Source organism: Danio rerio, chromosome 4 (genome assembly GCF_052040795.2).
Source record: "Danio rerio strain M-AB ecotype USA chromosome 4, GRCz13ab, whole genome shotgun sequence".
Classification (NCBI taxonomy): Eukaryota; Metazoa; Chordata; class Actinopteri; order Cypriniformes; family Danionidae; genus Danio; species Danio rerio.
In genome coordinates, this window is record NC_141024.2 from 14,926,652 (window position 1) to 14,953,260 (window position 26,609).

The following is a 26,609-nucleotide window of genomic DNA, read 5'->3' on the forward strand; positions in this document are numbered from 1 at the left end:
GCAGTGGACGCCCTTCCAGTAGCAACCCATCACTGGAAACATTATTATTATTATTATTATTATTATTATTATTATTATTATTATTATTATTATTATTATTATTATTATTATTATTATTATTATTATACAGCAAGTATAATAATAAAAAAACTAAATAAACTATTGTTACACTACATGATGGGTGAAAATATTCTGAAAAAAGGCACAAATTTTAATGCCCAAAAAATGAAAATCATATTACACTTGAAATGTTTTGACATTTGAATACCACCTTTTGTCTTTGACCCTTCTACATTAAAATAAAACATATAACCATAATAATAATAACAATAATTCTTTACATATAGCAATTTTCTAGACACTCAAAGCACTATACACATTAGGAAGAATCTCCTCATCCACCACCTGTGAGCAGCATCCACCTGGATGACGCGACGGCAGCCATATTGTGCCAGACTGCACACCAGCTGATTGGTGGAGAGAAGCTAATTATGATATGGGTATGGTTAGACCATGTTGGACAGAGGCCAGTGGGCAAAATTGACCATGATGCCGGGGTTAAACTACTCCTACTCTTTTTCAAAGGACATCCTGGGATTTTTAACGAACACAGAGAGTCAGCACCCACATCTAAAGAGGTCTCACCCGAAAGACGGCACTCACTGAGCAGTATAGGGTCCCCTTCACTATACTGGGGCATTAGGTCCCACACTGACTGCAGGTTGAGTGCACCCTGTTAGCCTCACTAATAGCATTTCCAGCAGCAACCTGGCTTTCCCATGTGGTCTCCCATTCAGGTACTGACCAGGCGCAGCCCTGCTTCGCTTCAATGGGCGACCAGGTGAGAGTTGTAGAGAGCTATCTGCCGACCATATTACACACTGATGGAATAATGGAGGATTCAACCACATTAGCTGTCCTTGAAATAAAAACATAAATACAATGAAAAAAAAGTATTTAATTAAAAAAATCTAAAATGGACTGATGGTTGTAAAGGAATGTCATTCATTTGGTTTTCAGAGTGTTTTTCTTTATTAAAAACACTTTACAAATGTACAAACCCCATCACTGTCCTTGTCCTCAGCCCAACCTACAGCTTTAAAAGTTTTGTTAGGCTAAATACTTATAAATACTATAAAATACTTTAGAAATAGCAAGTTTAAGTTGTTTTCATTCACATCAGTTGATTAAAAACATGACATTGTAATTAAATTCTACAAATAAATAGTGTTTTACAATTGTCCCCATGTTTCTGTCAGTCCTGTCACATTTGCATTCAATTATTTAAGACTTAGAGGAAGTGACATCATTTGGAGAAGCTGAAAATGATCAAGGATGCGTTCTATCATTGAATTGTATGGTTACAGGCTTGTTTTTGTATGATTTTTTGAGGAGGACAAGCATAAAGGCCAGGCCTTGTCACATTTTTAATAAGTGAAAATTTATTTTTCTGGTAGAATGTCCCGAATAGCAAAATTCTAATTACTCATCAAAAAATATATCAATATATATATTGTTTTGTACAGAAAAAAATATGCCTTGTAGAAAGAACTACAGTAAAAATAAACAAACTTGAAAGAGGACAAAAAGGCGCAGCTAAAATTTTCATGGAGGACTTTCGGATGGAAAAGCAAGCACAATCCTGTGTGTAAAAGCATGGGCCAGGCGAGACTGTCTCTTCATATGGCAGGAAAAACAATCAAGAAACTGTCAGAAAAGAGTTTAAATGTGTGTGTATGCGTGTGTTTGACTGTTTTAGTGGGCACTCGCCTCGATATATGGTGTGAAACTCATTATTTACGTCCTAATGCCTCCCGTCTGTGACTAAGTAGGTGTGTGTGTGTTTATGCTTGTGGGTTTGTGCAAGAATCTGTGAAAAATCTTCCGTGTCGGCACCTCCTCTACATACACAAACACAGATCCCATAAATCTCCACTAATTTTAGCTCAGCGTCTGCCCGCAGTTTGCATCAATGCATGAGCTGCTCTGGAAGTCTGGGCTTCTTGTCTCTTAGGAATGTCTGGCCTTTGAGCAGCAACCACTACAAAGAGCGAGGGAAAACGGAGAAAGGGCATGGAAACAAAAAAATAAAAGAGGAGGATGAACAGACAAGAAAGGTGAAAGCACTTCCAGTCGGACAGTTGATGTCAAAGACTCTTTCTGAATGCTTGACTCAACATCGTTTTTTTCAGGGGAGCTCCGTTATTTTCTGTTGTCAGACACATTTAACTGTTTGCATGCATTTGTAGAAATTATTTTTTGTTTTTAGAGTTTTATAGATTTTTTTAACAACTTAACTATGTCAGCAAATAAAAAAACAAGCATTTAAAAGACACATTGTTGTACAATATCTTTTTGTAAAGCGTTTTTAAAACACACAAAATGGAAATGCTTTCGTTCTATGGAAATCTGTTTCCAAACAGCATTTAAAGGGGTGGCCCAGAGTGTATTTTTAAGGTTTGGTTGTGTTTATAAGATGCAAAAGCAATTTGCAATGTCTGTTAATGCTTTATTTTTAGACAATCAGGCTATTTTTTCATATATCTTACCTTGATTATATACAGCTAAAAACGACGTCATATTTCCTAGTCCCTCTTGAGCCCGCCCTCAAGATGCTCTGATTGGTCAGCTAACATAATGTGCTGTGATTTGCAAATCGGCTATGGAATCAAATTGATGTCATAAATATTTTGTGGGCAAATAAAATTCACGCATCTGTAATTATAAAAACATAAAGGAAAACGGAACGTACTCTAATTTTACAAGGGTACAATTCCCAAATCTGCGATTAGAACAGACACAGATACGACATTTCAAATCGAGTCAAGAATTATGTTCGAATTCTAAAGCTGTGTCTCATTTTTAGAGGCTGCACCCTCTGAAGAATGCATTCGAAGTGGGCTGCGTCATTAAGGGTCAACGAAGGCTGTGTCATTTAAAAAAAATTGAAGGCTCCTACAAATGCAAAACGCGTCCTTCGTTTCCCAGGTAATAAAGGATACAACCGGCGGACCCTTCAAGGCCTTAAACATCCCAAGATTCATTGCACGCTGATAACGGCAGGACGTTTTTAAAAGAAAACTGTGGATTAAATGTATGAAGTAGGCTTTATTTTACCTGGATATCTAAACACGTTTTAAAAAACAAAAAGAGTATGACATATTAACATCTTACAAAAAAGTGATTTTATAGAAACTTTACATGTTTATGTCTACATGTATAGATCAAAGGAAATATATTTCTAGCTTTTGTATACCTTGTTTTGCCTTTAGATCGCTTAAAATAATTTTGAAAGAAAAGTCATTACAAATTTTATTACTGCTTACTAAAGGCAGCTGTTACAGGTGCCTGTCACAGGATCTGTCCTCTGTAGGCTAGATCGTCTCATTTAAAACGCTTGGTGTAGACTTCGAAGGACTCACCTCTGAAGGTGCATCCTTCAGAGGATGCAGCCTCTGAAATTAAACACAGCTATAGAATTCAAAAAACAGTATGTGAGAAGTACCCGGATGACCTACTACTTCTGGCGAGATTCTGAAGTGCGCATGGGATGGACGCTATGCGATCCCATGACGCACCGTGAGAGAATTCATGACTGGGAGTGAAGCAATGCAACTAAGTCTGGTAGATTACATGATGATGACAAAATGGCGGATGTAATACATCCGAGTTCCATTCATGCTACTGACATTCGTACTGTATAGAAGGCACTTTACAAATGTAGTACCTACTGTACTGAGTAGTATGTGATTTCGAACACAGCCTTAATGTTGGACTTAAACTACAAGATACATATATAAAATAGCTATTCAATAAAAATAAAAATAAAAACTAGTTAAAAATCTCATGATTACAAATACTTTAGATAAAAACTAAATAAAAAAACAAATTTATAACAGAAATATATACATTGTTGATTTTTGCATATTACACAGTATTTAACTGTAATATGAACTGTCATTTACTGTAGGACAGTTATGCAGTATACTACTGTATTTTAAAGTTGCATTGTGAAAATAAGTGTATAATTGAAATATATACAATGCTGTAAAGATAAATCGTGCTGTAAATGTAAATATGGTATGTTTGTTGTAATTTTTAAAATAATTTTTAAATAATTTTTTTTTTCTGGGTTTTCACCTTTCTTTGGATAGGAAAGTAGAAAGAATTGACAGGAAAGCATGGGGAGCAGAGAAAGGGAAAGGATTGGCAAAGGACCGCGAGGAGTAATCGAACTTGGGTTGCCGTGAGCTCCTGAGTGCATGTTTCGATGCACTAACCACAACACCCCTGGCACCGACATATTTGTTGTAACTGACTGCAGCCAGAAAGTTACTGTAGATTCTACAGGAAATCTTTAAGAGTGAACAGTAACACTTCTGAGAAGAAGTCCAAATCATGAGCTGTAAATTGGAGATTGTGAGACATATCACAATTGGCTTTTTCAAACCATGGTTGGTCAGAAATAGACATAAGTGCCAATGAAATTTCACAGTCAAACTTACAGAAACACTTATTCAGACTGCAAATGTACAGATTTTTGCATTGTAATCCACCTTTCCTTCAAAGACTTGTACTTTTTAAAATAAGTTACACAAATCTGTGTTTCATATTCACAAATGGTCATGTTTGGGTGCTTAATGTCTATATAATAATAGTGATATACACTGATATATAATATCACATGTCCTTTGTCCTTTGTATTGACATAAGGTTTCTCACTGAAATCAATGGACTTTGTTGAAAAATGAAACCAAAGGGGCACCCAGTGTCCAAAAAAGTAACACCAATGGGTCCAGACCGAGTCAAAATGTGACACGTTGGGAGTGAGAACATGTTGTTCTGACCACATAAAAACTACAACTACTGACAGAACAGAATGACACAAAACAAAGGCCAAGAACAGCAGATTCCCCTCCTTCACTTTCCCTTTTTTCTTGCTTGCAGTGTTTTAATTCATGTTGCTTGCTGTTTAGGTTTGTGTGTGGTCCATCCAAACAGAATGTCTAAATCCAAATAGGACGTAACGGGATAGCTTTCTCTTTCCTCAAGAAAAAAAAAGGGAAGCTTTTTCTGTCATTCCAGCACTCAACCCATCTGGACTTGATTGAAAACAACCCCCTTTTGTTCTGCAGGAGTTTCCTTCAATCACTGCAACGGCATCAAAGATAGACATGCTTTATTGCTGAATTAAGATTAGATTACAATTCTGAATCCATCCTGAACCATGAAGAAAACTGCTCTCAGATCAGACTGTGCTGTTACTGTGAGGCTTCATATATGTACTGTGCAGTAGTCTTAGGCCATTAGTATTTTCACCACACATTTGCTCCACATAGATCTGATCTGATCATCATCCAGACTGTCTGGAATGACATGAAGAAACTGAGACAAACTAAATCCAGAAGAATTTTGGCAACATCTTTAAGATGCTTCAAAAACCTACCTGCAAAGCTAACTGAAAAACTATGGGCAAGTTTACCAAGTGTTTTAAATGCAAATGTTGATTTGATTTAATATGAGTTCATTGATGAATAAAATGTATTTACACATTGTTTTTAAAAGCATCCTCATTTAATCCTTTTTTTCTTCAGCTTAGTACTGGATGATGATCAGATCAGACCAGATCTCTGGCTGTTGTCAGACTCCTTGTTCATACAATAATCTCACTGCATAATTACAATCAATGGCCATAATAATGTTTGGAAAAGTAAGTTGATATTTCAAACTGACATGCTACAGAAAAATATAGAAGTTACTGACTTTAAACCTTTTTTTTTTTGTAAACGTACTAGTGGCCTAATACTTTTGCAATAAACTGAATTTCAGTCTTCATATACCAAAATATTTTTGCAAACGTATTTCAGAGTTGAAAGATACATTTCAAACCTTAAAATAAAATGTGGTTGAAGAAATATTGATTGTGTTATATGGTGTTAAAGTAGTTTAGAGTAACAGAAACATTTATGTACAGCTACAAATACAGTGATATTTGTCTGTTATTGTGGCAGTTAAGAAGAGTCATTCAGTCATTTGTGATTTATTCATTGAAAGAAAGAAAGAAAGAAAGAAAGAAAGAAAGAAAGAAAGAAAGAAAGAAAGAAAAGAAAGAAAGAAAGATCTTTTACACATATGAAAAAAACATTTGCCCTTAAAAGTTATCCTAATAAATATACTTATTAGGCAAAGTGTATAGTAAAGGGCTTTTATACTGTATACAGTTGAAGTCAGAACTATTGGGAAATATTTAAAAAAGAAAAAAATTCAGAGGGTGGCTAATAACTCTGACTTCAACTGTATGTTTGGGTGTATATCTCCCATGGAGGTGAGATGAATAATGGGGGTCGTCCTAAATACTTCCATCCTCACCCTTATCCCATAATCCCCTCTGCCTCTGTCTGCTTTCACACCCGTATCAAAGCCCTCCACATATTTTCCTCAAGTTCCTCACTTTCTGAACTCCTCCTGGACGACCGTTTGCATTCAGTGGATGTTTTTACCAGTGAAAGGAAAGAAAAGCTGGTGAAAGTTCAGCAAGTCTTATACAGTATATGTAAAACAGGCCACACATTCAGTCTGAGATTTGTGTAGGTATCGGCTGTATTGTCTGCTTTATCGTATCTGATGTCCTGATCTCTGTTGTTTTGACTGCTGAAAATGTTCCTATACTGTAGGTGTAGACTGTACATGTTGTACTCACTCACATACACGCTTATCTCCACACACACACACATTTAGCCATGGAATTTAATGAATAAATAGATTGTTCACAAACAAAACGTGATTTTAAGATATAAAAACAATAAAAGTGTAATACAAATGAAAATCATAACAGAAAAGAGTGAAAGAAAAACGATTGGAAAGTTACTACCCCAGCTTTTGTACCATTATTTATAAGAACCTATAGGTTTCATTTTTACATAAATTAATGATACATTAAATGAAGTTGGAACATTATTCATTCTATTTTTTAACATTGCTTACAAAATTATTAGAAATATTAAAGTGAAAACTACAGTAAACATAGTGTTTTTCAGACACCAAAATGAGACATCTTGTTTGAATTGCATATACTGTATACTGTTTGTTGATAATAATACAACAATAACAACAATACTAATAAAAAATATTATCAATTATACATTAACACCTGTACAGTATTATTATTATTATTATTATTATTAATAATAATACTGTGCACATATTTCTGTCAGTAAATTATTAGAACTCATGGTACATTACTTTTGCGTCATCTAACAGCCACTTTAATCTTTCAGTCCACTTAAATTATAACAATTATTTTCATTAAATTATTTAATTTAATACACAATTGTTACAGATAACACCCTGGCAATTTTTTCAATCAATATACATTTTTAAACCATGCATTATCATTTATTTTATTTACCCTTTATTATATAAATAATTTAAAATAACTAAATAAATATCATGTTCTATGTAAATATAGTTGAAGTCAGAATTATTAGCCCCCCTTTGATTTTTTTTTTTCCTTTTTTAACTATTTCCCAAATGATGTTTAACAGAGCAAGGACATTTTCACAGTATGTCTGATAATAATTTTTCTTCTGGAGAAAGTCTTATTTGGTTTATTTCGGATAGAATAAAAGCAGTTTTAATTTTTTAAAAAATTTTAAAAACTATTTAAGGTCAATATTATTAGCCCCTTTAAGCTATTTTTTGATGGTCTACAAAACAAACCATCCTTATACAATAACTTGCCTAATTAAGCTTACCTGCCTAGTTAACCTAATTAACCCAGTTAAGCCTTAAAATGTCACTTGAGTGTCATTTTATCTAGTCAAATATTATTTACTGTCATCATGGCAAAGATAAAATAAATTAGTTATCAGAAATGAGTTAATAAAACTATTATGTTTAGAAATGTGTTGAAAAAAAATCTGCTCTCCGTTAAACAGAAATTAGGGGAAAAATAAACAGAGGGGCTAATAATTCTGACTTCAACTGTATATACTTTGACCTAAACTGAAAATAAAAATTGGTGTGGAAACAATTTAACTCATAAATACTAGCAAATTTAACAAAACAATTACAAAGAAGTTATACTTTTGAAGTATTAATTTTTTTTTTCTTTTGCAAAACATACTCAAATAATCTTTTAACTACAAATAAAAAGAGGTTTATATTTTCAGCCTGATTTCACAAGAAAACTATTTTTACATTTTGTCAGTTTAGTGGCTAATGTTTATAAATTCATACAAGTTCAGTCGATTCAGCATGTTCAGTTTGATTTTTTAAATGTACTAAACTGTATGAAAGAGATTGTACAAATTCATAAAAATTAGCCACTAAATAAAAAATTCACAAATTGCTGTGAGATAGCGTTGATATTTTATATGCAAAGAAATGCACATTTTGCCTCTATTCCTTTCTTGGTCTCTTATTTGTCTGTAATATTGAGTATACACTAGTATAATACTAAAGCCAGTATGTGCATTTTTTTTCTATTATGGGAAATACTCCACATGCACCACATTCCTGCTGATGAAGATGTCTGAAATTAAACAGAGGACAGATTGGTGAGTAAAGCATCAGACTGGCTGAAAAAGATCTAGCAGAGCTGAAGTAAACTGCTGTAATAGAGACACACACACACACACATAGCCTGAAGAGAAATGAGCTGGCATTGTGTATGGGAATGATAAACACCACCAATAATTGTGCAAACATGCAAGTCTAATTTAGTTCTGAGCTGTCTGGAATATATTGAGCATTGGATCTGCACCACCTCAAACTATAGACAAAAGCTACAAACATATGGCATCATGGGAATATGCAAACCCCGTTTTTAGCCATTTGTGACTTGAGCACATGCGGTTTATAAAGCTTTACATGACAAATGTGAAGTAAAAATGTTTTGCTTTTGCATTTTTGGAACGTTTTAAATATGGCAGAAAGCTTTATCAAAGAAAATCTAATCAAAACCAGAGCAGGGTAAGAAAAATACACTATTCAAAATGGAAATGTAATCAAAACGCAGTTAATTTTTATATAGTTACTTTTTTTTCCAGACAATTTAATGTCCTCTTCATTCTCAAGTTGATTAAAGATTTTATTTGACAAACTTGTTTTTTTTAGCTAATTTAATTTAATATGTCCCTTTCTACATGTTTATCACTAAGTAACTTTAATTACCTCTAATATGTGCAAATGGTATACAAATTTAAATTAGGTTAGAGTTCAAGACAACTTAAAATAAAATTTTGGTCACACTTTATTAAGGTAAAATTATTAAAAAGGTACTTGCATAAACCATTAACTATGACTTTTAAAGGTGCAGTAGGTGATTGTCTTGAGAAACATTTTTTTTTTTTTGTGCTGGTTGAAAATCTCTTCACATTCCAATTAGTATTAGTAATAGTATTGATTAAAGTAATGATCGAAATGTATTTATATGTATTTTTATATTGTGGGTAAGGCATAAGACTAAAAAAAATTTCATCCAATTAAAATTTGTCGGGCAGACAATTACCATAAGTAGCCCAAACTGTCTGTCAACAAATGAAAATTTGACAAAATTGAGTGATTTTGGTAAAATTAAATGCTAAATCAAAACTTTCAAATCCTGAATCAATATTGGAGTTACATTTACATGCTGGAGGAAGGATGAACCATGGCTGAAGTATTTCTTTAAGACAGGTAATGTTGTGTTTTAAAATTATTTTAGCTTCGCGCAAAGCTGATGTAGATTGTGTTGTTGTCTGTTGTAGATTGTGCCACTGAAATCTTACAGTGAAAGATTGATGTGACTAATTTCAGTTTCATAAGGTCTTTTAACATCATCGACAATGTAAATTTGTATTTAGTTTAGCAACAAAACATAAGTAAACAGCGCTATTCCACCAGCCTGCTTTACTGAGGTGAAGTTTACTGAGGTTTTATATTCACATTGGTTCAATTTTAAACAATGACAACTTGTGACGTGCTCCCTATATTGTTTACCATGCTATTTTGAATGTACAGTCTGAAATAGCATGTAAGTATAGCTTAGTAATAAGTGTAATTCCTGCACCTTGCCGGGAAATCACTAAGCATACAGTAGTCTCTTTAGGACAAAGAGCGTGAGAGAATGAGACCAGCGATCCTTGCATGCATAAAAAATTGCACATTATGACAAGTTTTGCTTGCTACACAACTTAAAACATGCTAGATATAATACAGTTTTTGTTCAGATTTGTAGCATTATAAAGTACCAAAAAGTTTTCTAACTGGCAAATGACACGATCTAAAGTAGTGGATTGTCCATTGTCATCTTTAAGGTGCACGTTCGTGATATCAGGAGGCGTGGCTTTGGATGGCAGGGGAGGGGCTGTGTTTTAAAGATATTATGCTACTACTGCACCTTTAACTTAATAAATGACTATTCAGCTGCTTATTAATAGCAAATAAAGTTAGTAGTTTAGGTATTCTCTACATGGCATTGGTATTGTAGAATAAAAATATATATTTTAAGTACAAATAAACAACCAATTTCCTAATAATAGGCAAGTAATAAGTCACTGGTTAATTGTGAAATTTTTTACCTAAAGTGGAGTGCTATAACGCAAACTTAAAAAAAATTTCGTTTTTAAAAGTGAAAATTATAAATTTACTTGTTTAGCAGACACTTTGAATACCGTAAACTTAAACTTGAAGATAAAAGTAACACTTCAAATCATCAGAAAGTAGCAGTAATGCTATGACAAGTCTATTTTACTGCTATTTAAACTTTTTTATTGTGACATTTCAAGCATATCACGTGTTTAGACTGGGTTTATTTGAATTGTTCAACCAAAACAACAATGAAGGACTACAGGACTAAATGTGCGCAGATATTCGTTTCGTTACAAAGTAACACCACCACCTACTGGCCTGGCATGCAGAATACAGCATTTTTAGTCCTCTTTTTATTTGGCAGATCTGTGTGAACAGGAAGCATTTCGACAACGTAACTTTGCAAAAGCACAATGTAAAGCATTTTCTGTCTTTAGGCCAATGCCGCATATCAGACCGATTACTTTCACTCAACAGCACTAGATGATAACAATCTCCTCCTGTTTAACCACAGAAGTGAATAGAACTATGCAGGAAGGGAAATTCATTCATGTCCACACTCCTAATGAAGGTGCATACCGAGACTGACTGAGCGATGCAAGAATGTCATGGAAAGGAAATAGTTTGTCCTTATAGTTCTGGTCACCAGCACGACGTTCCTTCATTCCCGCGTAGACACTTCATTCCCAACATTGCCAAAACAAGCAACCAAGAAAGGGGGGGAAAACTCACTGCCCAAAACTCTTTCATACAACACTCGTCTGTTCCCTTATTTTGTTTTCTTGGATTGGCAAACTGTTCATTGGCGTGTTCCCGGCCATGCCATGAATAATGGACATTTCAGCTCTGCTTCAGCCAAAGAAAAGACATTCTTGCCACTTGACATCAAAGACACAAATAATCGTACACTTGTGCCTTACAAATTATGGCACAAAATCTACATACACTTAATACACTTCATTAAACATGTGTACACACAGACATCACATATATGCTATAAAACTGCAGGTTAACTATCTTCATGTATAATAAATTATATTTGATTGTAACATATAACTTAATTTGATTGCAATGCAATAATGTGCACCTTTTGTAAAGCTGATTAAAAACAATAAGTATTGTAAAAACGTTATACAAATAAGCTTGATTTGAATTGAACTGTTTTAGGTACATATCATTTTGCCATCAGCCACTTTAAATGATAAAGCAGGGCATATATGAGCATTAAAAGCATATATGAGCTGGAAAACAAAATCTTTCAGAAAGTGACTCCACTAATTCAACTTAAACAATTTTGTTTTTGCAATAATTACAGGGAAGAGTTTATTGTTTTTACTATTATTATTTATGAATTTAGAACATTATAACTTTATAGTTGTTGCCTTGGATATAAACAGATCCTACTTGCGTTTCAGCACAAATAAATAAATTCTTAAATCAAAATGCGTTTGAACTAAGTATCTGGTAACACTATAGAATAATGGTCCATTAGTTCATGTATTTACTAACATTAACTAGAAATAATCTTGTAAAACATTTATTAATTATAGTTCAGCGTAACTAATGCATTATTCAAAATCTAAAGGTGTGCTTGTTAACATTAGTTAATGAACTGTAGTGGAATGGAATGGAACTAACATGAATTAACGTCCTTAAACTTAAATAACATTAAGTGACATTAACAAACATGAATAAATACCATAATAAATGCATTTACTAATTATTTGCTCATGTTAGTAAATACATTAGATAATATTAACTAATGAAATATTATTGTTAATAATAATATTATTATTATTATTATTATTATGATAAATGAAGTAAAATATATTTTCAATTCAGTTCAATTAAATTCAATAAAATAAATTTGAATAAAATAAAATAAATTAAAACAAAAAACAAAACAAAACAAAACTCAATTCAATTCAATAAAATAAAATAACATAAAATGAAATATAATAAAATAAAAAACAAAACAAAAAACAACACTCAATTTAATTAAATAAAGCAAAATAATAAACAAAATTCATTAAAACAAAACAAAACAAAACTCAATTCAATAAAACAAAACGAAAAACAACAAAACAACAAAATGTCATTTTGTTTTGAATTGTTTTGTTTTTTGTTTAATTTAATTTAATTTTATTTCTGATTTTAATTGCAATGTAATGTAATATCATTGGCCTTTTGCAAAGCTGCTTCGCTATGTTATTGTGGAAAACGCTATACAAATAAAGTTGAATTGAATTATTTTTCTTTTTTTTTTTGCGTTCCTGTCTTTACATATACACATCCACAAGTATCGCCTGTATCTGCCAGTCACGAAGAAGCAAAGTGTCACTGATTAGCATCAGCCGAGCCAGATTAAGAAGTGAAGAGTCTGAGCTCAGCCACTGTGGGCCGTTCAACTGACCCACTGATTGCTCACAGAGGAATGTCAGGAATGTGTGTTTTCTCTGATCGCCGCGGGGCAATATATTGGCTTGGGGAATCTTAAGTCAACTCCCATACATCCTGAGCTATCTTTAAACGTCTTGGAATTTGGCCCCCCCTCTACGTGTCCTCAGACCTATTTGGATTGTGCTCCTGGAAGAGTTCAGTATCCATATGTGAACTCTATAAACTCTCTTAAATAAAGGGACAATAGCTACTAGAGTGGCACCTTTTTAAAATGGTGCACTTTTGTATTTTTAGGTGCTAATAATATGTTTGTATTAGATACACATGTAACTGTCGGAGGAAATCATAAATATGTAAGGCAAGGCAAGGCAAGGCAAGTTTATTTATATAGCACATTTCATACACAGTGGCAATTCAAAGTGCTTTACATAAACAGGAATAAAAAGACAAGTTTAGGAAAATAAAATGCAGACAATAAAAATTAATAAAAACAGATAAAAACAAATTAAAATGAGTTAAAATAGGTTATAAAAGAATGAAAAAGAAAACAAAAAACATAATAGTGCGATCTGTCGGACGCAGCACAGTGCTCATTCAGTAAAGGCACAGCTAAACAGATGTGTTTTCAGTCTTGATTTGAATGTGCCTAATGTTGGAGCACATCTGATCATTTCTGGAAGCTGATTCCAGCAGCGAGGGGCATAGTGGCTGAAGGCAGATTCACCCTGCTTTGATAGAGCTCTTGGAACTTCTAGTTTATATGATCCTAATGATCTGAGTGATCTGTTAGGTTTGTATTAAGTCAGCATATCTGTAATGTATTGAGGTCCTTGGCCATTTAGTGATTTATAGACCAGTAATAATACTTTAAAATCTATTCTGAATGTAACTGGCAGCCAGTGTAGAGACCTGAGGACAGGTGTGATGTGCTCTGATTTCCTGCTTCTGGTCAGAATTCTGGCTGCAGCATTCTGGATGAGCTGCAAGTGTCTGACTGTCTTTTTGGGAAGGCCAGTGAGGAGTCCATTACAGTAATCCACCCTGCTGCTGATAAAAGCATGAACAAGTTTCTCTAAGTCTTCACTGGAAACAAAGCATCTGATTCTTGCAATATTTTTGAGATGATAGTATGCTGATTTACTGACTGCTTTGACATGACTGTTGAAACTCAGATCTGACTCCAGAGTCACACCAAGATTCTTGACCTTATTTTTTGTCGTTTGACCTTTAGAGCCAAGGTACGCATTCACCTTGAGAACCTCATCTCTGTTCCCAAACGCAATGACTTCAGTTTTCTCTTTGTTTAACTGAAGAAAATTTTGGCACATCCAATTTTTAATTTCATCAATACATTGGCAGAGGGTGTCAATGGGGCTGTAGTCATTTAGTGAGTTTTGTAGTGAGTTTCTACTATTTTCTAGTTTCTACTATTTTTTTATAATACCGCAAATATTTGTCATATACCCTAAAAGTTTAACGCAAAGTTTTTGTTTTGTTTTTTGTGTTTTGGTGTTTGGGTTTTGTTTTGTTGTGTTGTGTTGTGTTGTTGTGTTGTTTCAGTTTGTGTTGTGTTGTTTTTGTGTTGTCTTGTGATGTGTGTTTTGTTTTGTTGTGTTTTTTGTTTGTGTCGTGTTGTGTTTTGTGTTGTTTTGTTTTTTGTTGTGCTGTGTTATGTTAGGTTATGTGTTTTTGCATTGTGTAGTGTTTTGTTTTGTTTTTTGTTGTGTTGTGTGTTTTGTTTTGTTGTGTGTTGAGTTGTTTTGCGTTGTGTTGTGTTTTGCTTTGTTGTGTGTTATGTTATGTTTTGTTGTGTTTTGTTTTGTTTTGTGTTTTTGTTGTGTTGTGTTTTTTTGTTGTGCTGTGTTGTGTTTTCTGTTGTGATGTGTTTTGTTTTTGTTGTGTTGTGTTTTTTGTTGTGTTGTGTGTTGTGTTGTTTTGTGTTGTGTTTTGTTATGGTTTTTTTTTGTGTTTTGTTTTTTGTTGTGTTGTGTTTTGTTTTTTTTGTTTTTTTTTTTGTTGTGTTTTGTTTTGTGTTTTTGTTGTGTTATGTTTTGTGTTGTGTTGTGTTGTGTTGTGTTGTGTTGTGTTGTGTTGTGTTGTGTTGTGCTGTGTTTTGTTTTGTTTTGTTTTTTTGTTTGTTTTGTTTAGTTTTTTTGTTGTGTTGTGTTTTTTGTTGTTGTGTTTTTTGTTATTGTGTTTTTTGTGTTGTGTTTAGTTTTTCTGTTGTGTTTAGTTTAGTTTTTTTGTTGTTGTTTTGTTTTTGTTTTTTTGTGTTGTGTTGTGTGTTTTTTTTTTTGTTAAGTTGTGTTTTGATTTTTTTTGTAGTGTTTTGTTTGGTTTTGTGTTTTCTTTTTTATTTTATTTATTTTGTTCACTAGTATGTTTGTGTGTGTGTGTGTGTGTGTGTGTGTGTGTGTGTGTGTACTTTAAAAAAAACTATGCAGCTAAGCAGGAAAATAGATCCAAACCACAGAATGTTTATGTAACATTATATGCATTTAAACAGCAGCGTTCCACATTGTTGTCCCATAACCTCATTATATCTTCATCATGATGCATGCTTTACATTTTAGCTCTATTTCCAGTTTACTTCTTTGAAACAAAATAGCCTTGTTTCTTTTTTCCTGCTCAGTTTGTGTACAAAAAATGTTACAATCAGTCAAGACTTCTGACAAATAAAGATCTGACATGACCTCAGCAGTTCTCCAGTAAGTTACGAAACTATAAAGTATGAAAATAGAATCAAAGCAACTAAAAACTGAGCAAGTACACAGCTGACATCAAAGGCCCCCAGGTGCATCAGAAATGCAGCTTTTCCACCAATCAGGCTTCAGGAAGTATCTGGCTGATTATGTTATGCTCGCATGAAAATGGAAAACAAATAAAGCCTGCTGTTTTCAGGCCTGCGCATTCATCTCCGGTTGCTTTATCGGAATTTCTTTATCTCCTGACCATCATGCCTGCATAACTGCAGTTCCACTAACAGGGCGAAAGTCAAAACATAGGAATGTGGTTGTTCTGCGTGTGCTATTTTTATTCGGCTGTTAAGCTAACACTTCCACCGTCTGTGCCCACTGACTTGGCCATTAAAGGAAAAGCCAAATAGAGGTTTTTGCGCACAAAAAAAAAAATACAAAAAATTCACAGGCAGGTCAAAGTTTGTTCATGCCTGCCAACTCTGCCGGACCATCACACAGAATTCTAGCATACCATTTCATGTTAACATAAATACTCTGAAGGCTTCAGGGGATATCATGAGCGTTTTTTTCCCCTATTGAAACACTCTATTTGTTTGGAGTGTTAGGTAATTATATCACAAGTGCGGCGCTGTGTTGATAATTGGTTCATACACAGAATGGCAGAACATTGGAAACTGTGAGCGCACGCATAATTTGTTATTGCACGGCATGAATGAGATTTCAGGAACTGCAACAAACTAAATATTTTGGAAAGGGAGATGGAGAGGAAACGTGAGGAGGCTCAAAACAAGACCATTTCTCAAGTGAGAGTACTCTGTTTACTCATTTTGAATTCTAGGATTTTCAGCACTATGTATTATTAATTGTGTTTAGACAAAGATCGCTATTGTTATTCATCAAATTTACAGCCAAATTCTGTGGCTTTAACCTTGTTGTGTATATTTTCCCCAAACTGATATCTCAGATTATGTGGCTTGTCTTTGTTCAGAGTACTTATCTATAGCTAACAGAAATGCTCTCAAACATTCCAGCATTGTTTATGGAACATTGGCTCAATGTTTTGCTATCTATGCCTGAAAACAGCATCACAACGATTCACAATGTGTTTTAAATTAGTTTGAATAAACAGCAAACGTCATTTCTAATTGTATGTGCATACAGTCAAAATGTATTTGTTGCTTGTTCAAACCACATATTTAAACGAACTGAATCAGCACAATTCTTAAGTTTTTTTTTTTAGGACAAATTAATTGTTCTATGTTTAATCCGCTTAAATTTGAGTGGATTTAATAAAACAACTAAGTAAACTTAATCGATTTGTGTTGGGACAACATGAAGGAATTGTGTGGAACCCAGCATTTATTTAACAGTGTGCACGCACACGCACACACACGCACACACACGCACACACACGCACACACACACACACACATGAAAACATTTATTGATTTAACTCAATTTGTTTAAGGTAAGTATTTGCAAGCAATTTATTTGGTCCAGATAAAAACAAACAAATTTGGTTAAACTTACTCCATATTTATCTTATTAGAAATGATTTCAAAATTAAATAAATTTACCCCAATTTATTTATGTTACTTCTGCTTAATTTATATATTAACATTTCTTTTGTGTGTGTGTGTGTGTTCAAAAGTATACTTAAACTGGTAAAGCAACCTGTGAGACCAGGGTTTAATGTTTTAAATTCACCTTTAGTGACTAATAATAGTGAATTTATTTCCCAATATTCAGTCTCATAGACAGCCTGGTGAAAGGGCTGTTTCTTTTTTTTTTTTTTTTTTTTTTTTTTTTTAATTATGACACTTAAATATTGATTTTAATGACATTTTAAGCACTGTTTTTGCTGGATTAGCTTGTTGGATGATATTCATAATCACATTTTGATGTGTCAAAAAACTTCCTAAACATTCAAAACTAAAGAAATATGGAAAAACATGTATTTTTAAAAAACAAATTACATCCCATTTCATTAGAAAATAATTAGGAATCTGTTTTAAATTAAAAACTAAGTCTATTGTCACTTCACTTATGTCAAATTGTGTTTTTTTGCACAGCTGAATGTTGAACTCTTGTAAAATAATTGTTTGGATTGGACAAAACTGGTAAGCTGAAGTCACACTGATGCAACAGCCAACAGAGGATTCCACTTAGTCTTTATTTTTTGATGGGTTATTTTTTATTATTTATTATGAAAAAGCAGTAAAAATAGGACAAATGAGCTCATGTATGGGACAAATTTTGGACCATTGTCAGTGAAGGGTGGGTCCTTTGAACAATACGAACCCCCCCTGGCTACAGGCCTGATATTTATGCCAATACAGTTGCCATTTACTCACTTTCAGTGTTCAAAACCTGCATAAATATCAACTGCATGGTAACCACCTTAAACACTCTAGTTACAGCATTGCAACATGTCAAACTGACTCTAAACAAGCAAGCAACCACGTCCTAGAAACCACGATGGAGACAAGTTCTACAATGTAAAGTGTATCTATATCCATGAATCATAAGTGATTATGCTAACTTATTAACATAAGCTAACCTCATTTCAGTCCAATTTTAGTCACACAAGCTTTTAAATGCATGTTAAAATAACTGGTAAGGTTCATTTGATTAATCTTAAAAATTAAAAAAACAAAAAATGTTAACATTTACAGGGGGGGAAATCCAAACATGTGCTTCTGTGTTCCACATCAGATAGAAAGGGTTGCATTTATAAGTTAGTAATGACACATTGTACAAGTCAATAAATTGTGTGTTTATCATTGTACTGTCCCTTTAAGGAAGACTAAAATTGGGTTACATAGTCTCAATATTGCCAATGGAGCATGAAAAGTCTACAGTCAATGACAAAGTGCTGAAAGTTACACTCAGATCTGCGATTAGGGTTATGAACATCAGTCTGGGTGAACATTTGGACAAGAATTATACTGTATTCACAAGTTAAGAATCCATTTACATTGTTTGACCGCCGATAAGAGGCTATTGCGGTAAAAAGCAACACATACCATTCAAGACAGCAAGTAGTTTACCCAATGAAGTCATGTGATTTGTCAAGTAAAGACAGATGTTATAGGGTCATGTTAAGAGCTTTATGAAATGGCATTCGAATGACAGAAAAAAAGAAGAAGCCAGCGACTCCGTGAAAAAATAGCGTCAGCTTTGAAAGAGAAGCCAGCTAAGTACATTACTTCAGAAGATATTCGAGTTATTAATGCACACTTTTGCAACATAAAAAAACTTAAACAACACAAACTGCTCCAGTGTAACTACAGCGTAACTACAGCCAAAAAGATATTACTATTGCTTTGAAAGACAAAGGAAGCTCCAATGTAAACTATGGCATGTTGACTTCTGCTTTACATTGGGAGTGTATTAGGTTATAAGGAAAATCTTGAGCAATTTGACAAAATCTGGCATCTTTTTATCTGTTACTTTGATGAAAACCCTAATGAATAATTTGTATATGTATTATGTCCATCATAATACAGGGTTTAAACACGTTTCTGTAAACAGGTCTTGTAAGAGATGGTTTGTGCTATAGGTGATTTTATGGCATTCTTTTCATATATAATAAGGACAAAGCATGTAAAATGTGAATCCATGTCTTCAATAAAACTTATTTATTAATAACAAACTCATCACTTGTTCACATTAAGTAATTCTAAACCTAAGGATCTAAAGTTTGTTTTTTTCTGCTTAACCAAAAAGAAGATATTTTGAAGAATGTTGGAAACCAGTAGAAATTTAAATGCATACAGTAATATAGGAAACAAATATTATGGAAGCCAATGGATACAGGTGTACAACTTTTTCCCAATACCTTCATCTGTGTTCGACCGAAGAAAGAAACTCAAGCAGGTTTGAAACGAATGTAAAGTGAGTAAATTATGACATAACTTTTTGCTTTTGAGTGAACTATTCCTTTAAAGTACAACCCAGGGGTCTGTCTTTGAGGCACATCAAGGATTTTTTGTTTTGTTTTTCCAGGAAAGTTTGCACAATTAGGTCATCAAATATACACAGGTGCCCTCTATTGGCAGCTTGATGTTTATGCAGGGACGTTTGATGAATCGCAGAGCCCACGAGGTCCCATTTCTAGCAAAAATAAATGATTATGAAAACAGAAGTTTTAAGAGAAGGCCGCAGAGGAGGAAGTGTTTGTTTTTGTTAGTAATGAGCTGAAATGTTTTTGGGCCTAGAGCAGTTTGCCACCTGGTCTTGAGTAATAAAGAATGATTGTGTGTTTGTGGAGGAGAAAGGGATAGAGAGAGAAGGTGAAAGGGACGTGTGCATGTGTGTGTGTGTGTGTGTACAGTATGCAAGAACTGAAACATTTGCATGCAAACAGCCAAGAAAAATTCCTGATCCTCATGCTTTTTCTTCATGTTAATATATACAAACCCATTGTGGTTGTTGGTCACGTTTTGACCGGTTCCTGAGAAACATTTTAAACTTTGTCTGTTTGTATGTTTTAACGAAAATATGCCTTATTTACTGACCCTCAAGGTGTTCCAAAACATAAAGGACTATTCACACAATCAACGCTGAGGATAACTATAACAATATCTATATTAACTTACACTTGATTTTGTTAGTATAATAAAAAGTAAAAAAAAAAACATTAAATAAACAATAATTAAAAAACAACAAATACAAACAATAATATTACAGTATTTCAAATGTTTAGTAGTAATTTTAATAGTAATATCAAATTTATCAGCAATCTTTTTAAATGAAACGCTGAATTTCAATTATATTTAAGTTCATGAAACAATTTTTAAGATTTCAATTTATTTTATGTTACTTTAAAATCATAAAATAAAAAGAAATCTTTATATTTCTGAATGAAAATATGTATTATTATTAATGTTTTTTTGTGTAATCAACTTTTCTGTTAATTTCAAAAGGATATTATTAAAAGGTTTTTTATGGTAATGCAATGGGACACCAAAAGCTCACGGACCTATTATGTACAGGTATGGAATGACAAAGACAAAAACATAACAACGGTGGCTTCAGACTCTGCCGTATCAGTAGGATTTGGTCATTATCCATTTAACATTGGGTGTTTGTGGTGATTCTAAAAAATTAACAGCAATGATTATTGAGATGCAAGTAACAGACACACATATTGTGTAATAACATGATTTACATTTCCAGTGGAACCATTCCTTTAATACTTGGCAGACCATTCGATTAGTATGCCTGCAACTGCAAGACTTCTATTTTTTATGTGTGAAATATTTGGCCCATCTTCCGTTTCCATCTTCAAAAACATTGCATAAGACTTAAAACAAATGCAGCTAACACCACACAGTGTTTTAAACTGCTATAATCACTTCCAGGTATGCAAACACATGCAAGCATTCTTTGCATTCGCAAAGAGCTTTGCCAAACTCCACCAGGTTCCAAACAACCAGGATGTTCCTTTGAAATTTTAATACTTCAAAACATTTTAAATGCTTGTTTTAACACAATTTAGGGTTACAATGCACAAACACAGATGATTGTCCATATTTGACCCAATATCAGGTAAAAAATCACCGTCCCCAAGCCTCGCTTATACGGGACTGATACAATCTGGAACTCAGGGTCACATTCAGGGTTTTCCCCTCATTAGAGCCAGTGAAGGGCTTCATTCAAAGCTCAGTGTCCTGCTGAGACTGAGCCTGGCTGGGCTGTAATTGGCTTTGTGTTTAGGTTTAATGAACTATGAGCTTCGGGCCGTCCCACACACACACAGTTCATGGTCCGACTTGCGTCAAAGGCCAGTCTGGATCAGTCATGACAGGGCTTGTTCAGGCCCAGAGATCAGAAAGCATGTGCTGGAGAAATATTATAAAGCTGTTGCAAAATGTGGCACAGACTGTGTGAATTGAAACGGGAGAGTCATATTTAACAAAACAAAAGGTCACGCTTTATCTTGATGGTCCGTTTGTTAAATTCAAGTTACATTGCATCTACATGCCAACTAATTCTCATTAATTATAAGTAGACTGTTAGGTTGGAGTTAGGGTAAGTTGAATTACTTGCAAAGTGTCTTATAGTCAGTTAAATGTCTGTAAAAGGAGCAGTATCAACAGATATTAGGCAGACAGTCTACTAATACTCAAACAGACCATCAAAATAAAGTGTTACCAATTAAAATTGTTGCTATTACTACACCTCTAAATGATCACAAATACAAATCTCCGCAGGAAACGATCAAAAAACTGAAGAATTTCCATAGATTCCATGATAAATGGATTCACACCATACAATAATTGAGATTTTCTCTGCTAAATTAGTATATGTGTAATTTATAAAGTATAAATCAAAAGATAGGAATTTATACTGTAAAAGTTGACCTCATCGGACAACATTGCAGACAGGCAACATGAAAATTTGATATAACAAATCCAAAAATGTTATAATTAAGATATTTAATGATCATTATGTTTTATTAAAGCAACAAACCCTTCATTTATATTGGTTTTATCATTAGTCTTAATCCACATGCTTTAGGATTTATGTTTATTATGATTTTATACTGGTGGTGCAGTGGGTAGCGCTGCCGCCTCACAGCAAGAAGGTCGCTGGTTTGAGCCCCGGCAGGGTCAGTTGGCATTTCAGTGTGGAGTTTGCATGTTCACCCCGTGTTTGCGTGGGTTTCCTCTGGGTTTCCCCCACAGTCCAAAGACATGTGCTGTAAGTGAATTGGGTAAGATACATTGGTAGTAGAGTGTGAATGTATGTATGTATGTATGTATGCATGTATGTATGTATGTATGTATGTATGTATGCATGTATGTATGTATGTATGAATGTCCTGGTCCTCCATGTTAAGGGTTGAGCAAATTGTAAAATGAGATGTTACGAAACACGCAAAGCTGATGTAGATTGTGTTGTTGTCTGTTGTAGATTGTGCCACTGAAATCTTACAGTGAAAGATTGATGTGACTATTTTCAGTTTCATAAGGTTTTTTATCATCATCGACAATGTAAATTTGTTTTTAGTTTAGCAACAAAACATAAGTAAACAGCGCTATTCCACCAGCCTGCTTTACTGAGGTGTTACGAAACACCAACAGTGCGGTTAAATATCAACTTCAATATAAACGGCCCTGGGAGCAAGTAAGTTTGATTACATGAGGTGATTACAATAAAAAGTATGGTTACATAAAATCATTATGTATTAGATTCATAAGTATATCATTCATTTTCATTCATTTTAAGAACATTAAAACAACTAAAACTAAAATAAAAACCTATAAATACTGTACACACATTAGAAACATGATCAATTGCAACACACAATGTCTAAAACTGCAAATAACCTAAAAACAAAACTAAATATAAAAAAAAAATAATGAAATAAATTCAAGGTAAAAACTAATGTCACAATGCACATATGCTGTGTCAGGACATTTTTAAAGTTAATATGAAATAATATGTCAAATAGATGCTAATAACTGGGTAACACTTTATAATCAGGTTGTATTAGTAAATGTTAGTTAATGGATTTACCAATATGAACAATCAACGAGCAACACATTTATTATAGCAGTTATTCATGTTAGGCAATGAAAATAGAGTTGTTCATTGTTAGTTCATGTTAACTCAAGGTTTATTAATGTTAAAAAGCATGAATTAGGATGTTACTGTTGCATTAGTAAATGCTGAACTATGATTAATAAATTCTGCACAAGTATTATTCATTATTAGTTCATGTTAGTGATTACATTAACTATTGAAACCTTATTGTAAATAAGCTAAATACAGCAAAACATTTGCCCATAACATTTTCTCATTGCATTGTTTTCCACTTTAAACCTTAGCAATCCAGTGGCTAGTGCAACAAAACGGATCATAACCATGATCTGGAGTGTTAAACATTACTTAACCCCAAGGTTTTACCCTTTTACCTAGGGTTAAGGATAGCGCTAAAAGCCCTTAAGAGTCTCCTGTCATTCACCAGCAGTGAGTCAACCATCCAAACATCCATCCGGGAATCACTAGACAACACCGAGCAGAAACAACCCCCCATTCCATCTTAGCCTCAATTGTTTTTTTACAGGCCCACTGGAATGTCAGGTATGTCACACCCACCACACCCAGAGACCAGAGAAAGGCACAAGCCAGGGCAAGCAGGTGAGGCTTTATCTCAGTTTGTGACAGGCCGTGGTGTCTGTTTCTGCACTTCTTTACCAACCCCCGTCTTACATCTGCCGGCCCGCCGGAGTCAGGCTGGGAAAATTCCCTTGAGTGGAACAAGTAGGAGGAAGTAGAAGGTTGATTTCAGGACAGCCGAACTGCAGGAGCTCGCAACTGCTCAGGTATCAGCTGAACGAAATGAATAGCAAGTATCTGTGTGTGTGTGTGTGTGTGTGTGTGAGACGGCAAACATGTATATGTGTTACTGAGATGGAGACAGCGAGAATAATGCGAGTGAATGGCCATGTGAAAGACACCGTCTGTCTAGGCAGCCAGAGAGCTGAAGTCTTCAGGCTGAACGGGGCAAACCTGAGACTGCATTTGGAGTCATGTGAAAAATGTGTTCCTGGTCTTCCACCTGCTGTCTGCTTTCCAAACATTCATCTATGCAAGTGTGGAAAAGCTCATGTTTCTGGCACAATTGGACGTGAAATACCAATGTCTCAGGCAAGCAAACTAGATAAGGCCAAGTGATGAATAGCTTTACTGCAGTAAAACTAACTAGGTTTGGTATGTAGGTGGTTATCTGGGCATTGTTAATTGAAACCCTATGTTTCTACTCACACCTCTGTGAATGGGAAACAAAGTAGTATCTAGGGCATGGGAGACGGGCACATTAAGGCCCTGTTCAAAAGGCAAGGAAATTAGGTCAGAAGTTGAATATCTTTGCATATCTCTAACGGCAGCATTGTCAGTGCCCTGAAATGAACTTTCTGGATAACCGTTTATAGAGTGGGAAAATCTCAAAATACCACCTAGCACAAATTTGTGAGGAAAAGCAAAGCAACTTTTTGGAAATGAAGTCAGCTTTGTGAATGTTTTTTTTTATGTGTCTTTAATGTGCTTTTAATCAATTTATTCTATTCAAAGTAGCACAAATTTAACCTCTAAAACATTGGAGGATGATGTTGCATGTGTTGGATGATTGTTTTTTCACCCGCAATCAATTCCCGATCCCTTGCATAATGCTTTCGGTCAATAAACTATAATTTAATTCAATTTTAGCCTATTCATAAAACACGTTTAACTGATCTGGAACTTTTAATACGTATTTTGTCTTGTAAATTAAAAAAACGCATCTAAATACCAGTTTCAGTAAGGCCTAAATTACTTTTTCCACATTAAATTAAAACTGCAACTCAATAAGAACCAAAATCAACAATTGAAATTGGAATTAATAACATTCTAATGAGAGCCAACCCTATTACTAACATCAGAAGAATGAGCTTTATTCACAAAGATTCTACTAACTAGCATCTATTATACTAACCTCCTTAAATACCACTACCTTCTGGGTCACGGCACCAATGTAAACCCTCCCCTCAAATATTACTCACATCGGCCAATGCAAACCATCTGGTTTTACTCATCTCAGTCAAACCGCCATTTTCAGCACTGAGATGGGTTCTCTAGGACACTAAAGGTGCTTTCACATCTGTGATTCAGTTTATTTGGTCCAGACCAAGGGCAACAAATGATACATTGTAGCATTTTTCTGCCGTTTTTGGGTCCTTTTCACACCACACTGATAGCTTTGGTTCGAAGTAGATGAAAAGAACCAACAGGCAGTCATGTGACAAAATCCACATCACTCATTGGCCAGATGTTATTAAACAAATTTCCTAAACTGCTTTTCGATTGGTCAGAATAAATGTGCAGGAAAATGCCAATGGAACTTCCGCAAGTAAACAAACCGGCAGACACAAAATGTGGCTTTTTACTATGGAGGGACGACTGCGCTGGCTGATTGTATGCCAGGTCATAGTATACTATATAGTTTGTATACATCACTTTAGACAAACTATACATTTCGAGAATGTATCGGCTGGAAAACAATTTTTTAATGCATTGCCAATGGCAAAGGAACATCGCAAGTCACTTCAGGAGGAGGTGTTAATTAATTTAGCTAAACTGCGACATGGTCATCTCCCGGAAATATTTTCAAAGATCCATCAGGTAATGTTTCTCTCTCTCTCTTTCTCTGTTTAAAATTGTTGACAGTGCATCGGGCTACTGCAGCTGGATTAGTCTGAAAAGGCACAGTACTTTTTGCTGTTTTAGTTAGGATCATGTTCTTACCACAATCGAACCGATCCAGGTTTTTTTTTTGAAAGTGTGCAAGGCCACCTCTTTTTTGGTCCGCTTTTGGTGCATACTCGAGTGCGATTGTTACATTCACGCCTGCCCAAATGAACAACACCAGGAGGGGACTTGAACTCTGGTGCGATTCAGCTGAACTAAATAAGTCAGGTGTGAAAACACCCTAAAGAACCACAGCTTCTAGCATAAGTCTCTATCGTGTCCCCTGAACCAAAAGAATGGCTTAATCATGGTACACCTACAGGCTGGCCTCTATACACTCACCCACTAAACCACACACCAATCCGGGTCACAGGACAAACAGTAATCCTCCAGTTTGTACATGAGTCATTCTGAGCGGGGCTCATTTCCTGCAATGGGAGGTGGCACATTAACAAGGGGAGTGAGGTTTAGGTGCACAAATTATTTTCTCAAGATACTATGCTGAATGTAAAGTTCAAAAACATAATATGTACTGTCCTAAAACTTCTAAACAGCAAATTCAATTTTATATATTCAGTCCCAGGGATTTAAGCATCTTTGAAGATGGTAGTGATTGTGAATTTTGTTAATGTCCCTACAGACAATCTGCAAGTAAAAAAAAAGTAAAGCAAAGGCTGTAGATGCACTTGTCTTAACAAGCAT

General features: G+C 34.3%; 2 long non-coding RNA genes across 8 annotated transcripts in view; both read right to left on the reverse strand.

Moving 5' to 3' along the window:
* LOC137491394 (uncharacterized) overlaps window positions 1-26,609 on the reverse strand; it is a 95,756-nt gene that overhangs the window by 49,046 nt on the left and 20,101 nt on the right. The gene's annotated exons all lie outside the window — the stretch shown is intronic.
* Window positions 17,449-23,545, reverse strand: LOC147844670 (uncharacterized). Its single transcript, XR_015482925.1, has 2 exons — window positions 22,757-23,545; window positions 17,449-22,561 (listed from the first exon to the last, which is right to left on the reverse strand). It is a non-coding gene; the product is annotated as an uncharacterized LOC147844670 (long non-coding RNA).